The sequence below is a fragment of the Aethalodelphis obliquidens genome, unplaced genomic scaffold, assembly GCF_003676395.1.
Source record: "Aethalodelphis obliquidens isolate GAN/ISIS:26980383/991018 unplaced genomic scaffold, ASM367639v1 scaffold42, whole genome shotgun sequence".
In the NCBI taxonomy this organism is placed as follows: Eukaryota; Metazoa; Chordata; class Mammalia; order Artiodactyla; family Delphinidae; genus Aethalodelphis; species Aethalodelphis obliquidens.
Window position 1 is genome coordinate 14,147,459 of NW_020837986.1, and position 17,479 is coordinate 14,164,937.

The window sequence follows — 17,479 nt, forward strand, 5'->3', positions numbered from 1 at the left end:
TAAGGATTGTCTGTATTATTTAACAAGTTTGGGGCTTGCAGTCCTGATTAATAATTGTAGAAAGTGAGGCAGTGAGCAGGTCGAGGCAAGTCCCAAGAGCCTTGCTTTTCTCATTGGTCAAATGTGGGTGATGATGCCTAACCTGTCGGGTTTGTGGAGGTAAGGGGTAGTAATAATAACAACAATTATTTACTGAGGGCCCATTTTACAGATGAGGAAACCCAGACCCAGCAAGGTGAAGGGACTTTGCCCAAGATCTTGCAAACTAGAACAGGCAAATCTGGATCTCAAACCCATTTCTGTCTGCGTCCCAAGCCCATGTTCTCTCCCACCTTGCTCCAGAGTTCTCAAGAGCCGGTGTTTACAAGACGCCTGGCATGTAGCCGATGCTTTGCCGATGATCCTAAACTGGGGTCTGGGGCCTTTGAGGCAGTTTTGCAAAGGGAGGGGGAAAGCTGAGCCCTGGGGCGGGTGGGGGCCAGAGTAGGAGCTGTTGAAGAAGGAAGGGAGCCAGTGTGGTAGGCAGGCAGGGCAGGCAGCTAGGAGGATCTTGAATCAGACCCCGTGGTCCCCTCCCACAGAGGGTTAAAGCAGCCCAGCCTCCTTCCGGCGGAGCGGAAATCAGATTTTGAGAGCTGAGTAGGGCTCCAGAGGGATGTTTTTCTTCTCCATTTGTCTGCTGTGGCTGGCCCATAAAATCCACCGGAACTCCATGCTGGACGGAGGAATTCCTGCTGAACAGGGACGTGGAGAATGCAGGCAGCGGGGAGCCCTTATCAGGGCAGTGATCACCCCCATCTTCAAGGCTCCACCTCTGGATCAGGTGATCTCCTCTGGAGGCCTCGCGGGATTCCTTGGATGAGGGCACATACAAGGAAGAAGTGACACCTCCTCCCCCAAGTGAACTTGGGGGCTGAGGAGTAACAGCAGACAGGGAGGGATCAGGCTGTGGAAGGTCAACGGGGTGTGATCCAGATCCTCCCCTTCGATGCTGCGTGGCACTGGGCTAGTCTCTGCCTGTTTCCTCTTCTGAGCACCCAGGGAGCCTGAGCAGTTGACCTCCACCTGTGGCTTCCCAGTCAGAGCTGACAGTTTGAGGTTCTTTCTATCTAGCAGGCGCCTTGCATGCATTTTCTCCCTTGAAGGCAGTGCAATTATTATCACTCCTATTTTATAATAAACGGAGGCTCAGAGAGGCGAGGTGGTCTGCCCAGTGTCACCCACTAGGAGTGGCAGTGCAAGACACAAACCCAGATCCCGTCGCTCAAGCATTCACTCTCCTGCCTCTCAATGTGAGCATCCCTAATTCTCCCTGTCCTGGGTTGCCCTCTCCTATTTCTCTTGGTTGAGCCCCTCACTCTTTAAGACTCAGCTTATGCATTGCCTCCTCTAGGAAGCCTGCCATGATTTGCCAAGCTGGGTTGGGCCTGCTCTCTGGCTGCGTACACCCCTGAGAGGTACCTGTTTTGGTCATTGGGCTGTGAGCCCTGGGTGAGCAAAATCACTTTTGTATAAACTTATTTATTTGTTTTTATTTTTGGCTGTGTTGGGTCTTCATTGCTGCGCGCGAATTTTCTCTAGTTGCAGCAAGCGGGGGCTACTCTTTGTTGCAGTGCGTGGGCTTCTCATTGCGGTGGCTTCTCTTGTTGGGGAGCACAGGCTCTAGGCACGCGGGCTTCAGTAGTTGTGGCTCGTGGGCTCTAGAGCACAGGCTCAGTAGTTGTGGCGCATGGGCTTTGTTGCTCCACGGCACGTGGGATCTTCCTGGACCAGGGCTCGAACCCGTGTCCCCTGCCTTGGCAGGCGGGTTCTTAACCACTGCGCCACCAGGGAAGCCCACAAAATCAGTTTTGATGTGGCTCTTCCCTGTGCTTCCTGCATCAGCCAGCACAAGAAACTTTCAATCTGCCATGAAGATGCTAAGTGATTGTGGTGGTTTTAGAATATGGCCCCATTGAGAGGTCGGGTCCATGTCCTTTCTACTTGAGTCTGGGTGGGTTTGTGACTCCTTTAACCAATAGAGCATGGCAGAAGTGGCTCTATGTGACTTCCGAGGCTGGGTCATGAAAGGCTATGCAGCTTCAACTTGTTTACTGGAACACCCATTCTTGGAGCCCTGAACCGTTGAGTAAGAAGTCTGAATGCTCTGAGACCGCCATACGATGAGGAAGCCCAGCCCGCGTGAGGAGGTCACGTGCAGGTGCTCCTGCAGGCAGTCTTAGTCTTCAAGTCCTCCCAGTCCGGTGACCTCCAGATGATTCCAGCCCTCAATTGTTAATTCATATCGATCTCTGAGTCTTCCCAGCTGACGCTCAAGGTACCACACAGCAGAGACAAGCTATCCTCACCATACCTGCTCTGAATTCATGAGCATCACAAAATAGTAGTTGCTTTAAGCCACTGACTTTTGGGGCGGTTTGTTCTGCAGCAGTGGTAACTGGAATAGTGCTACCGTGCTGGGCAAGTCATCTTCATTTCTTGCCAGGATTATTGCAATGGTCCCCTCAAGAGCTGCCGGGTTCCTCCCTTTCCCCTCTGCCATGTGCTCTTGACACAGCAGCCAGGGAAGTCCTATAATGCACAAGTCAGATCATGTCCCTCCTCTCCTCAAAACCTTCCCTTGGCTCCCAGCTCACTAGGAGCAAAAGCTGAATCTGTACAATGACCCACAGGCCCCATGTGATCTGTCCCCTCTCCTACCCTCTCTCTTACCACTGTGTCCTAACTCCTACGCTCTCCCGTCACTGACTTCTCTCCAGCCACACTGGCCTCTTGCTGCTTCTCATACACAAGACCCTCCACCTCAGTGTGTCCACGTGCTGTGGACAGTGCTCCACTGCCTGGAACACTTCCTCCAGGTGCTGCCTGGTTCAGGTCTCTGCACAGATGTCACCTTCTCAGTGAGGCCTGCCCTGTTTAACACCATGACCTTCCATCCCCACTCCCAAACCACTAGCCTTGGTCTCTTTTTTAATTTTGTCATGGTCCTTATAACTGCCAAACATACTGTACATTTTACTTAGTGTGTTTTTTATTTATTGTCTTTTCTCCACCCCAGAATATCAACACTCTAGGGCAGGGATTACTGTTTACTTGTGAATGTATCCCCAGTGCCTAAAATAGTAGCTACCACTCAAGAGTGCTTTGCTGAGTGAATGAATGAGCTGCAGGAGGCCAGATATGGGGTTGTCCAGGTGGGGAAGCAGATGGGGCTTAGGAAGGAGCAGTAGTGGAGAGGCCAGGTTGAGTCAGTGTGGTCAGGCAGGAGGACATTCCATGGAAGTGACAGCTTGCTGCCCCTCTGGGGAGTCCTGAGGATGGGAGAGTGCAGGACAAGGCTTTGAAGATGCAAATATGGGCGTCTCCCAGGCCTCCCTCCTTCCTGGTCTGGTGTGCCTCCGGCCCTGCCAGTAAACAGGATCTCTGGGCAACTGCCTGAGAACACTGCCCAGCGCCCCAGAGGCCTTGATTTGCTCCTTCCTGCGCTATAAATCGGGTGCCTTCCAGCTGTGACATCCTGGATGCTGCTGGGGAAGTGAGGCAGGATAGATTGGCTGCAAAGAGCTGTGCGTGGCCTCGAGCAGGGCACTGCCCCTCAATTTTCTTGTCAGCAAAATGGAAATGATAGGAGTATGGACTTCAGGGAGTGACCGTGAAGTCCAATGAGATGACGGCATGAAAGGCCCTGGTAGGGAATTCCTGGCGGTCCAGTGGTTAGGACTCCTCGCTTTTACTGCTGAGGGCCCGGGTTCAATCCCTGGTCAGGGAAATAAGATCCCACAAGCTGTGAGGTGTGGCCAAAAAAAAAAAAAAAAAAAAAAGTCCCTGGTAAACAGAGGTGCTGCATGGACCCATGGTGTGTAAGAGGCACAGGGACCAAATCCCAGCTCCACCACTGAGCTCTGTCTCTTCACCTGTGAAACAGGGTTAAGTGAGTCATTAACTTCTAGGGTTTTTGAGAGATTCAAAATGTGGAGGAAATTCTAAGTGTTCAGTAGACATACAATAGTTGTTAGCTGTTATTAATGGTAATTATTCCAATAATGATAGAGATTAGAATGTTATTGAAAAGCCATTTGAGAGCCCAGAAACTTTGATTCACACCCCAGAGAGGACACAGCACAACTTCAGCCACGTGACTTTGTCTAGCCTAGGAGTGGGGTGTGGGGAGTTCAAATCCAAGCCTCACCACTCCCCAGCTATGGACATGTAGACATATTATTTAATTGTTCTAGGCCTCAGTTTCCCATCTGAGAATGGAGAATAATTGTACGTGCCTCTTACAATTGCCACAAGGATTGAGTGAGTTAAAATGTGCCCAGTACCTGGCCCGGTGCCCGGCACTTAGCAAGCAGCAAGAGGACCGTATGGGACAGTGTTATTCTGTTCATTCCACCAACGGGTAAACTGAGCCTCAGCCAGGAGAGCGCACTTGGTCCAGGTTATCAGTTGTGATGTGTATTGGGGCTGAATTGGGATTCGCTTCATGACAGCATTAGAAGCCCAAACCAGTGAACTCACTGTTTGTGAGCTATCTCCTTTAATCTCTTAGGGATTTTTTCAGTTAAATGGGAGTCCATGCCAATAACATTAGAAAAATAGATAAAGGAAAAACTCAACACTGAGAAAATCTCATCCATGAACTTCTTTCTAGAGAGCTGGGAAAACACTTAGTCCTGGTATTAAAAAGGTCTTGGGCTCCAGTTTGAGATGTACTAAGCAAGGTAATAGGGAGTCCTTGAAGATTCTTGAGCATGGGAAGAATGAACTTAAAGGATATGTATCTGGGAGTGCATTTGGATTAATTTAAGTTACTGAGGTCCGTACATTGCTGGTGGGGTGCAAACTGGCACAAATATCTATGGAGCGTGGTTGGATTCCACAAATATCCCAGATATATTTGTAGAGCTCTTCCTCAACGACAGGTGCTGAGCAGGGCTGATGACTTGCCTCTGCCCCACACGTGATCTGGAGAGGAGACAGACAATAAACAAACACACAACTTGATATACCGCACGTTGTGGAGGAAGAAATGTTATGAAGAAACCAAAGCAGGATAAAGAGAAGAGCCTGAGTGGGAGGGGTGGTGTTTGATTTGAGGCACAGATGGAGTAAGGAGGAGACGTGGAGACGTGCAGGGAGAGAGCATTTCGGGTAGAGGAAAAGTTAGGTGCAAAGGCCCTGGGATGGGAGCGTGCTTGGGTGGTTCAAATTCCTGCCAGAAGTCCGGATGGGAACATGCCTAGTGTTTTCAAAACTCTGTGGGACAGAGAAGGAGAGGGGAGAAGGAACCAGGTGAGAGAGGTCATGGGATCAGACACATAGGGCTTCAGAGTCATTGCAAGAATGTTTTACTCTGAGTAATGTGGGAGACCGTCAGAGGCTTCTGAGCAAACGAGGAACAGGATCTCACTCAGGTTTTAAGGGGATGCTTCTGACTGCATGTGGAGAATGGACTGTGGGGGCCGGGGCAGAAGCTGGGAGCCCAGGGAGGAGGGTGACTGGTACCAGAATGGTGATGGTAGAGGTGGTGAGACGTGCTAAGATTCTGGGTCTGTTATGAAGAGATGGAGCTCAGGGTTGATTGAAGGGTTGGCAATATCTGTCAAAATTGCAAGTGCACATATCCTTTGACTAGTGTGTCTTCTTCTGGGACTTTTTCCTACATTCACACTTGCATATGGGGGAAGTGAACGTTAGCTGTGTGTAACAGGAGAACCGACCAGACTGGATTCAGCCAAGTGTGGGTGGGGATGTGGAGATAGTGCTGGGGGAGTGGGTCCTGGAGCTGCCATCTGGAGAGCAATCTGTCATGGTAAATATATATCTGATATATATATATCAGAGTGTGTAAAAGATGGCCACCAATTCTTTGACATTGCTCCCATTGAGAGGTGATGTCTATGCACCTGCTCTCTGAATCTGTGCTGGCCCATGACTGTCTTCACCAGAAGAGATGTTGTGTCAGTTTTTAGGACCAGATCTTAAAAGACTAGCAGCTTCCATTTCCTCTTTCTTGGAATGATTACTTGGGGAGAAGCCAGCTGCTGTGAAAGAAGTCCAACCACTGTGAGACTGCCATGCTGCGAGGAAGTCCAGGTAGCTCTGGAGAGGTGTCCTTTAGTGTGAGATGCCAAGGGTGGGGAAGCAGAGAAAGAGAGAGAGATTGAGAGAGAGGGAAAGAGAGAGAGAGCAGCCAGGCATATGAAGGCTGCAGACATGAGACAAGATGCCATCTTGGAAGGGAACCTCCAGCCCCAGCTGTCTCAGCCGACACCATATGGTTCAGAGATGAGCTGCCTAGCCAAGCCCTTTGTGAATTCCTGACCCACAAAATCACAAACAAGACAAAGTGTTGTTTCAAGCTTCTAAGTTGAGGGTAATTTTTTTTGTGGTACAAAAGATAACCAGAATACATACACCCTATGAACGACTCCTATTTGTCCAGACAAAATTCTCATACCAGCCCATCCAAGGACATGGCAGTGCTGTTGCGGTGGTAGAGAGTTAGAAACCACCCAGGTGCTCATCACTGGAAAAGTAGAGAGGAAAATGTGGATGCAAACCAAGGAGTCTTAGTCAGCAATTAGAAGTCACAGGTCAAGCCACAAGCTGGATCGATATTAAACAGAGAATGAACACTAGAGCACAAATAAATTAAAAATGCATACACAGAAAGCAACAGTACACATGCAGGCACACTGTGTTCGTTATGTTCTACAAGAAGACTTACACCCCAAAGAACACACATGGAACCCATCAGAATGGGTCTACAGAGGTGCAGAAAATGGGAAGGGGAAATGAGATAAAAGGGAATAGAGGGAGAGAAATAAAACAAAGGAGGGGCACGTGGGGTCAAGATTGACAATCGGCCATGAACTGAGGAGTGTTTTTTTGTTTAACTCAACTCTACATTTGAAGCTTAAAATATAGTAATAAAAATAAACAAAATAAATGTCTATAAATAGGGATTGGTTGAATAAATTGCCGCACATTCACAGGATGACGAAGCCACGGAAAGGTTGGAGAAGCTTGCTATGTACTAATATTTAAAAATCACCAAAGTGGGACTTCCCTGGTGGCGCAGTGGTTAAGAATCCGCCTGCCTAATACAGTGGACACGGGTTCGATCCCTGGTCCAGGAAGATCCCACATGCCACGGAGCAACTAAGCCCGTGCGCCACAACTTCTGAGCCTGCACTCTAGAGCCTGTGAGTCACAACTGCTGAACCCACGCACCTAGAGCCCTTGCTCCACAACAAGAGAAGCCACCGCAATGAGAAGCCCGTGCACCGCCACGAAGAATAGCCTCCGTTCGCCGCAACTAGAGAAAACCCGCACGCGGCAACGAAGACCCAATGCAGCCAAAAATAAATAAATAAAATAAATAGGGCTTCCCTGGTGGCGCAGTGGTTAAGAATCCGCCTGCCAACGCAGGGGACACGGGTTCAAGCCCTGGTCCAGGAAGATCCCACATGCTGTGGAGCAGCTAAGCCCGTGCTCCACAACTATTGAGCCTGCGCTCTAGAGCCCACGAGCCACAACTACTGAGCCCACGTGCTGCAACTACTGAAGCCCATGTGCCTAGAGCCTGTGCTCCGCAACAAGAGAAGCCACCACAGTGAGAAGCCGGCACACTGCAACAAAGAGTAGCGCCCGCTCGCCACAACCAGAGAAAGCCCATGCGCAGCAACAAAGACCCAATGCAGCCAAAATACATAAATAAATAAATTTTTTTAAAAAATTAAATAAATAAAAAATTTAAAAAACTTAAAAAAAAAGAAGAATCGCCAAAGTGTATTGAATAGTGGAAAAAGTGATATAGAAGCGTGTGCATAATATGCCTCCATTTGTGGGGAGAAGTAAAAGTGTATGTATTTTCATATATGTTTATAAACGAATGGTATCTCCATGGAAGTATATTGCAGAAACTAATACAAGTGGATGCTTCTGGGGAAAAGGGCCAGGTATCAGGGGACAGCAGTGGATGGGAGACTTCAGAAGAGCCGGCACCCAGGAGGTGTATTCAGAGAAAGAGTCACCACCCACACTGGAACCATCTTCTCCAGGCAGGCCTGCGGCAGGTGTGGGGGCTTGGAGGGAAAGCAGAGCCCACCCTGACCTGCTCAGGGCTCTGACTCTGCCCCACCCATGACAGGACCTTGGCCAACAAGACCCTGTGTGGTTGGGCACTGCCCACCTCTCTGCCCTCACTGGCTGCCTCCCTCGCCTTCTCCACCACTCACCCGTCACTGCTCCCCTTCTCCACTCATCATCTCCAGCTCTGTTTTTATTTATTTATTTTTTCATTATTATTTTAAAAAATTTATTTATATTTGGCTGTGTTGGGTCTTCGTTGCTGTGTGCGGGCTTTCTCTAGTTGCGGCGAGCAGGGGTTACTCTTTGTCGCGGTGCACGGGCTTCTCATTGCAGTGGCTTCTCTCGTTGAGGAGCACAGGCTCTAGATGCTCGGGCTTCAGTAGTTGTGGCTCGTGGGCTCTAGAGCACAGGCTCGGTAGTTGTGGTGCACGGGCTTAGTTGCTCCGTGGCATGTGGGATCTTCCCGGACCAGGGCTCGAACGTGTGTCTGCTGCATTGGCAGGCGGGTTCTTAACCACTGCCCCACCAGGGAAGCCCTCCAGCTGTGTTTTGAAACACTCAAAGAACTACAGAGAATAATATAAAACCCTACGTTCTTATCACCAGTTTAAGGAAGAAAATGTGAAACACAATTGAGAGCTTTTTTTCTTTTTCCGACTGCACCCTGTGGCTTGCAGGATCTATAGTTCCACAACTGGGGGTGGAACCCGTGCCCCTAGCAGTGGAAGCGTGGAGTCTTAACCACTGGACTGCCAGAGAAGTCCCAAGAGAGAGTAGTGGTTTTAAAATATGTCCACGAATTCTTTGAAACTCTTTCCTTTAGAAGGGGGCACCTGATTCCCCATACCTTTGAGTGTGGGAGGGGCTTAGTGACTCCCTTCTGATGAAGAGAATGGGGTGGAAGTTGAGGCTAGGTCCTAAAAAGGATACAGCTTCAGCCCAGATGTCTGTCTGTCAATGCTCTCTTTTGGGGTTCAGTCTCCATGCTGTGATGGCATCCAGGTCACATAGAGAGGAACCGAGTCCCTCTCTTCTCCTCTCCCTCCCACCCCTGGCCAACAACCAGCACCAACTTGCCAGCCATGCAAATGAGCCCCTTTGGCAGCAGACCCCCCAGCCCCAGTCAGGCCTTCAGATGACTGCAGCCCCAGTTGACATCCGAAGGAATACTCCTGAGGACCAGCACCACCAGCTAAATCATTCCCCAATTCCTGACCCATGAAAGCTGTGAGATACAATAAATGACTACTGCTGTTTTAAAATGCCATGTTATGAGTTTATTTGTTACGCAGAATAGATAGCTAATACAGAAGGCCCCTGGTATCCCTTCCCAATAAAGAGGCTCCCTCTCCACTCCAAGGAAACCCCTCTATTGATATCTATTATTCCCAGGGATGTTTTAACTTTTACTATTGCATTGGTATAAATCCTTATAAAATGTGTAGGACGACTGTATTTCATTCTCAAAAGTGTATAGAAAGTGTCCATTACATAATACGTACATTTGTATTTATAATATGTATCCTATCTCACTTGCCTTTTTTTCTTCCACGGCACGCTTTGGAGATGCATCTGTGCTGAGGCAGGCAGCTGCAAGTCCTTGTGGCTGCCCTACAGTGTTCTATTATATTAATAAACCACAGTGTATTATCCAGAGCTCCACGTCGGTAGACATTTGGGTTGTTTCTGGGTTTTGCTGTTACAAACAACAGTGTTCGTAACATCTAGTCACCCTCTACTCCTCTTCACGTGGCAACTTTTTTTTTTTTTTGCGGTACGCGGGCCTCTCACTGTTGTGGCCTCTCCCGTTGCAGAGCACAGGCTCCGGACGCGCAGGCTCAGCGGCCATGGCTCACGGGCCCAGCCGCTCCGCGGCATGTGGGATCCTCCCGGACCGGGGCACGAACCCGTGTCCCCTGCATCGGCAGGCGGACTCTCAACCACTGCGCCACCAGGGAAGCCCACGTGGCAACTTTTTGTTCTTTGAAATCTCAACTGTAATGTCACCTCGCTGGTCACCCCTCCTAGCTCTCGGGCTCTCTGTCCCCCCAGAGCTCCCCAAAGCCGGTCTCTATTGGTGCTCCCTCGATTTTTCCTTCTAGTACCTAGTGTGCTTGGTCAGCGTTCAGTTCTATGGTCCTTTCCCTGAGCTGGAGAGCAGCTCCATGAGATGAGATTTCCTCCCCGTACCCCCACCGCCCCCCCGACAAACCTAGCATAGGGCCTGAAACACAGTAGGTCCTCCGCAAAAAGTGGTGTATTAGGAATGGCTGAGAATAGCTTCCTCGCTTTGGGCCTGAGTTTCCCCATCTGCATGGTAAAAACATTAGATGAATTTTGAGGTGACTTTTATTCAGCTTTTGAGAGGGGCCTCAGTGGCCACAGCAAGGTAGAGAGGAGAGATCTTCAGCTTTCAGCAGAGCCCCTGTTCTTTCCCTATGTCCTAGCTTGGTCTCCACGGGAGATTTTGTTTGGAGGGGAATAGCTACCATTTACTGAGCCCTTACTACGTGATAGGCGTGTTCTAAGCTGGCACGTGCATTTTCTCATTTCAGCCACTCATTAACCCTCGGAAGTAGACACTATTATGCTCCTCTTGTTACAGAGAGGGTAAGTAACTTGTCGTGGGACTAGCAAATGAGGGAGTGAGATTTGAGCCAGAAGAGACTGGCTCTAGAGCCCGACTGTCTAACCACTGACCCACGCTGCCTCGGTGGTACCCCAGCTTTAGAGATGGGGTGGGGGGCGGAGGAGGAGGAAGGAGAAGGACATGGAGAAAGGAAGGTAAAGGGAAGACTGACAGCCACTTTACTCTTCTGAAGGCCCTTGCCAGCGAGAGCATCCTGGTGTCCTCAGTTACTTCCCCAGCCCCCTGTCTCTCAGCCCTGTTGGCTTTAAGACGTCCTGCCTCCCCCCATGTGGCTCCCTAGCCCAGCTCCAGGTCCCAGTGGGGTCCTGCTGTGTTTCAGCAGCTCACAGCTCTCGCCCTGCATCTCCTTCCAGGTGCCTGGACACTAAACCCCAGAAGCTGAGGTCTGGAGTCACAGCCCAGCTCCAGCGAGGGACAGGAGGGTCTTTCCAAACCAGCACCTTGTGCTTTCCCAGGAACATCAGAGGATGGAAATATGGTGAATTCAAAAGGGCGTCTGTCTCTCTGGACTCCTGGGCCCTGGGAGGGGTTGTAGAGCTGGGGTATGTGTTCATAGCTGCCTCAGCCTCAGGGGGTTCTGGTCCAGAATGGGTGGGCCCCTGGATCCGGATGGTACCTGCTCCCTGGAGGACAGCATCCCCAGGGACTAGGAGGGAGGTTCCTGAACGTGAGTCCTGAAGAGTCCCTGGCATCTTGAGATTCTGGTGTTCTTCTGCATGACTTCTGAGCCTGTCCGCCTAGCTGTCTTCCTTCTCTTCCTCCCTTTTTTCATTTATTTCCAAACTGTACGTGGTTCCAGGCACTGAACCTTCCTTTTACTCATTCAGCAAATCTTTATTGAGGGCCTACTGTGTGCCAGGCACTGTTCAGGCACTGGGGAAACAGCCATGAGCAAAAGTGACACATATCCTGACACCTAGGAAATGTGGCTTCTCTTTGTAACAGACAAATAAGAAAAGTAAGTAAGTCAGGAGAAAAATTAAGAAGAGAAGAAGGTACAAACCTTTGGGTAGGGTGGCCAGGAGAAACCTCGGTGAGAAGTTGACAATTGAGAACAGACTTGAAGGAAGAGGAATCCAGGCAAAAGGAGTGGCCAGTGCAAAGGCCCTGAGGTGGCAGAGTGCCTGGGAGGCACAGCAAAGAGGCAGGTGTTGCTGCGGTGGAGTGAATGAGGGGAAGGGGAGGAGGGAACAAGGAGAAGGAAGTGGAGGAACAGATCCCTGAGGGCCTGGTGGTCCCTGAAAGGAGCGGGCATTTATTCTAACATTTTTCCCCAGTGGCACTTACATACTGGGGGTTTTGAGCAGAGACACAATCGGATTTAGACTTTGAGACAATCGTTCTGGCTACTGAGTGGAGGAGACAAGGGAGTAGAGGCAGAGACCAGCGGAACCGATGCTGCAGTCCCTGTGGGAGATGAGGGAGGCTTGGCGAGTGATGGTGGGAGGAAGTGGCTGCACCCTGGATCTATTCTGTAGGTAGATCCAGCATGATTTGCTGACATCCACTGCTAAATGTGAGAGCAGGAGACAAGTCCAGAATGACTTTGAGCTTTTAGGTCTGATGGAAGGGAAGGAAGGCTGGGTTGGGGGAGGGTGGCTGCAGCAGGTCTGGGACAGATTTGGTCTGAGTCACTGATAGACATCCTTGGGAAACATGGAGACAGCACTTCAGGGGGGAGACCTGGTCTGGGGATACACGTTGGGCATCGAAAGACTGGATGAGAGCACTTAGAGGGAGGGAGTAGATAGAAAAGAAGAGGCTACAATGTAAGCACTTTCTACAAGGATGAGAGTATATGCAAGTACATCAGCTGTTTATTTGATTGAGATTTAGTTAGTAAATTGGTACTTACACAATTCTAAGTGTTTCTCAAGTAATAACTTATTTAATCTTCATAACTGTCCTGTGAGGTAGGTACTAGTAATATTACCACCATCTTACAGAGATTAAGAAATGGAGGCACAGAGAGGTTAAGTGACTTGCCTAAGGTCACAGAGCTGCTAGGAGGTGGACCCAGGCTTTGAATCCAACAATCAAAGCCCAGAGTCCTTGTGCTTTGCCACCACTGCATGCTGCTTGCACCACGATGTAGCAGTCCCATACAAGTGGGTGCCCACCATGGTTTCAGGTAGGGGGAAGAAGAGTGGGGATTGAGGAGAAAAATGGGGAAAAAAAATACAATGAAGCGTGTGATGACAATGAGCTATGATTTGAGAAATGGAATTAACTCCGTTCTCCGCACCGATACAAAAAGGAAGGAGAGGAGAAGTAGAAGGGGGGAGGGAGAAGAGGAGGGGGTGGGGGAGAGGGGAAGGAAAGGGGGAGGAGGAGAAGGAGAAGGGGAAAAGAAAAGAAAAAGGAGAGAAAGGAGAAGAAGGGGGAATGAGGAGGAGGAGGTGGTGGCAGAGGAGGAAGAGGAAGAAGGATAGAGAAGAAGGGAAAAGTATTTTATTTTATTTTTATTGTTTAATTAAAATTTGTTTACCTTTTATTTTATTAAAACTTTAAACATTTTTAATACACTTTTTCAAGGTTACACTCCATTTACAGTTATTACAAAATGTTGGCTATGTTGCCCACGTTGCACAATACATCCTGGTTGTTTCTCTTACACCCAATAGCTCGTACCTCCCACTCTCCCACCCCTATTTTTAGCACCTCCCCCCCCAACCCCAGGAAAAAGTCTTTAGCTGGTCTCCTGGGGCATAATCATAATGACTCTGGGCACCTAAGGCCCTTCCCAGCTGGGCTTGGCTTCCTCAGTCTTGTTTCCTGACCCTTCCAACAGTGTTCCAGTCACCCCAGGTCATACCCTGTCCCCAGGACCCACTTGTCCCTACCTTTGAGCCTTTGCTTGTGCTGATTCCTCAGTGAAGAGTGCCCTTTCCTCATTGCAGCATTATTTATAGTAGCCAAGATGTGGAAACAACCTAAGTGTCCACTGATGGATGAATAAAGAAAGAAACTGTGGTATACATATGACGGAATATTATTCAGCCATTAAAAAAGAATGAAATCTTGCCACTTGCAATAACATGGATGGACTTCGAGGGCATTATGCTAAGTGAAATAAGTCAGACAGAGACACATACCATGTGATCTCACTCATAGGTGTAATCTAAAAAAAACAAAAGCCTAAAAAAGCTCATAGACACAGGGAACAGATTGGTGGTTGCCAGAGGCAAGAGGCTAAGGGGATGGGTGTGGGAGAAATGGGGGAAGGAGGTCAAAGGGCACAAACTTCCAGTTATAAAATAAATAAGTCCTGGGGATGTAATGTACGGCGTGGTGACTCTAGTTAATATTACTGTATTGCATATTTGAAAGTTGCTAAGAGAGTAGACCTTAAAAGTTCTCATCACAAGAAAAAAGATTTTATAGCTATGTTAAGGTGACGGACATTAACTAGACTTACTGTGATCATTTTGCAATGTATACACATATCAAATCATTATGCTGTACACCTGAAACTAATATAAAGTTATATGTCAAATATACCTCAATTAAAAAAAAATAAGGATGATATCGATCACCTTTTTAAAAAATATATTTATTCATTTATTTGGCTGTGCCAGGGCTTCACTGCGGCACGTGGGATCTTCTTTTAGTTGCGGCACGCGGGATCTAGTTCCCTGACCAGGGTTCGAACCCGGGCCCCCTGCGTTGGGAGCACGGAGTCTTAACCACTGGACTACCAGGGAAGTTCCACCTCAATTTTTTAAATGAAAAAGAAAAAGGGAACTACAAAGCAGAAAAAAAAAAAAAAGGATGCCCTTTCCCTCTTTCTTCATTTCAGGAACTCCTACACATCCATCAAATCCCACTAAAGGCTCTCTCCTAGGTGAAACTTTTTCCTGCCTTCCACTCCTTTGGGCTCCCACAGCCCTTTGCACTTCTCTTTTCTGGTTTGGTTGGCTGACCTGCGGGTCTCCCCTGATGGCCAATGAGCCTCTGGAGGGCAGAAACTGGGTCTGGCTCATCTCTGTCAGTCCCACTGCCGAACCCAGAGCCTGGCACGTGGTGGGTACTCCATAAGGGCAGAGATCATCCCATTTCACCTTTATAGCTTCAGTGGCTGGTTGAGAGGAGGTGCTTGATACATGTTGTTGGACAGATAAATGAATGAATGAATGCTTGATGGAAGGGTGAATATTGACATCAGGCTACTTTTCCAATAGCAGCAAAATCTCAGTGCTGAGAAAACAATTCACAGCCCTCAATTCATAGCCTAGAATTCTGATTCCTAGGCCCTTCGTTCCTAGAGCTATAGAATGTTGTTGAAGAAGAGTCCCTTGCATCACTCCTTCCAGCTGGGCGGCCTTGGACAAATTGCTTCATTCTCTGCCTCATCTGCCCAGAGGGGAGATAGTCACACCTTTCTCATGGGGCTGTTATGTGGATGAAATCTGACCGTGTGTACCAGGCACTTAGCACAGCATCTGGACACCAAGTATGCCCACTAAATGTTAGTTCTGCCAAGTCTCTACTTGACTTTTTATTTTGAAACAATTTCAGGCTTGCAGAAAGGTTGCAAAAATAGTACAAAGACTTCCTGTATGCCCTTCATGCAGGTTCCTCAAATGTTAACATTTTATTACCGTTGCTTTACCATTCTGTCTCTGCATACATTTTTGTCTGAACTGCTGGGAGTAAACTGCAGACGTGATGCCTCTTTACCTCTAAATGACTTTATGTGTATTTTCTAAAAATAAGGACATTCTCTTACAGAACCACAGTACAGATCCAAAAAACAGGACATTAACATTGATACAATACTATTGTCTACATTTAGACCTATTGAAATGTTGCCAATTATTCCACTAATGTCCTTTAAAGCAAACAAACAAAAAACTTTTTGTTCTGATCCGGCCTCCAATCAAGGATACATATTCCGTTTAGCTTTTATGACTCTTTAGTCTCTTTATGTGGAACAGCTCCTCAGTTTTTCTTTGACTTTTATGACCTTGACATCTTTTGAATGTGCATAGGCTACTTGTCTTGTAAATTGTCCCTCTATTTGGATTTTTTTAAAATCTTTCCTTATGATTGGATTCATATTAAGTGCTTCAGGCAATAAGACCACAGAAGTGATGCTGTGTACTTCACAGAGCTCCTATCGGGGGGCATATGATGTCAGTTTGCCCCACTACTATCAACGTCCACTTTGATCACTTGGTGAAGGTGGGCGCTGCCAATTTTGCCCACTGTAGAGTTACTCTTTTTCCCTTCATCATTAATAAATATCTGTGGGGAGACACACTGAGACTCTGAAGATATTCTGCTTCTCTTCATGCTTCCTACCCACGTACATCCTAGCAGGATGATATATTTTGCATTAAATATAGTTCCTATTTGACCAAAGAAGACAGGAACATGGACCAATAATTCAACAGTACAAAAGAGTATGAGTCTCTCTCCTACCCCATCCCAGCCACCAGTTCCTCTCCCTTAGCTGTCCCTATTTCTGCTGTTTTTTGTGTCCTTCCAGAAGGGTTCTCTGCACACTATGCACTAGGCAGGCTAGTACACACATGTACCTCTTTGAGAGCTAGATGCACACAGAATGTGGCTGAATACACACATTGCTCTGCATGTTGCTTTATTTCACTTAACATTTTGGAGACCGTTTTATATTTGCACATAAAGAAAGATCTCTTGCTAATTTTAGAACCTTATTTCCACCTGAGATGCAATCCCTTCATGTTCACAAATAAGGAAACCGAGACCCAGAGTGGGGAAGGAACAGGTCCCCAAAATTAGAAGGCGAAGCAAACCTGGAAAGCAGCCTGGGACCCCTCCACAGAAGAGTGGCCGGGTCTCCCCACTGGGAAGCCAGGCCTTCCAGAGGCTGCCCCAACGAGATGCCAGACCCAGGCTCACAGCCCTGTTCTCCTTCTTAGCTCTCGTTAGGGACTACCCTGCAGCTTCCTGCTGGGCCGGGCCTTGGGAGCCCCATTGATCCTCTGACAGCCCAAGACAGATCGTCGGGGAGTGTGTATTCAGGTGCAGTCTGAGCACATGGAGGCCAGATGAGAACGGGGTGGGGGGGGTCAGGGGCCCACTTGGGTGGGGGAGAGGCCTGAGGAGGCGAGGAGAGAGGATCCCGCAGACACCTGCCTCCTCTCTCCCTCCCCCTTTATCCTGCCCTCCTTGGGGTTGCTGCTCCCCCAGCCCCCTCTCACAAGGCAGTGCCGTCCAGGGGGACGGGGCAGGGCTCACCCACATCCTCTCCTCTCCCTCTGGCCTGGATGTCGTGGAAAGAAGTGAGGATGTGGAGTGAGCTCGGCTTGGTCTGATCGCAGCTCAGGCTCTCCTGTGAAAAGACAGCCTCAGTTTCCTCCAGGCAAGGAAGAGGGAACACGTTTTGCACGGTCCAGCAGGCAGTGCAGCAGGCTGGGTACTGTCTCCACAACTGCCCCATCGGCCTCTTAAAACGCCCGCTGCTCGTCCCTCTCTGGTTATGGAGACTCACCTTCCCTCCCCAGAAGGAACGTGGAACTGGGCCAGGCCTGCTGACCCAAGAGGCCTCCTGGCACAAGTCCCCTGGGACCGCTGAGTCTTTGTGTTCGCAGCCATGGGCCGGTCTCTGCCCCTGAGGTTCAGGTGATGGGTGCTCACTCCGTGATGAGGCGGGCCCTCAGCCCTGCCTCTTCTCCTTTCTCCTTTGCAGAAATCTGCCCCCCTGTGGCTACCAGAAGGCAGTGTGGACCCCAGAGTGGAGGGTCT